This window comes from Penaeus monodon, chromosome 19, assembly GCF_015228065.2.
Source record: "Penaeus monodon isolate SGIC_2016 chromosome 19, NSTDA_Pmon_1, whole genome shotgun sequence".
Classification (NCBI taxonomy): Eukaryota; Metazoa; Arthropoda; class Malacostraca; order Decapoda; family Penaeidae; genus Penaeus; species Penaeus monodon.
The window spans coordinates 41176731-41177019 of record NC_051404.1 but is presented as its reverse complement, the minus strand read 5'-3'; positions in this window follow the sequence as shown (position 1 = coordinate 41177019).

Genomic DNA, 289 nt, shown 5'->3' with positions numbered 1-289 from the left:
GTTGCATTCATTCTCTAACCAACACAGCCCTCTATATGAACATTATGAAAAGGGGAAAAAGAAAAAAAAAGAACATTACAATAAATATTTTATTCATGCCTCGCTCAACGGCCACAAACCCTCCCATACATCAAAAATTAATGTTACATCCCCCGACCGTAATAATAACGTTACACGAGACATTCTTTTTACCAATGTCATTCACTATATTTGGCATGTGTGACGCGCTGTTGGTGGCTGTCCAAGTCCGTCTTTTGGAAATTGTGAGACAGGGGAATGAGTCACAAAG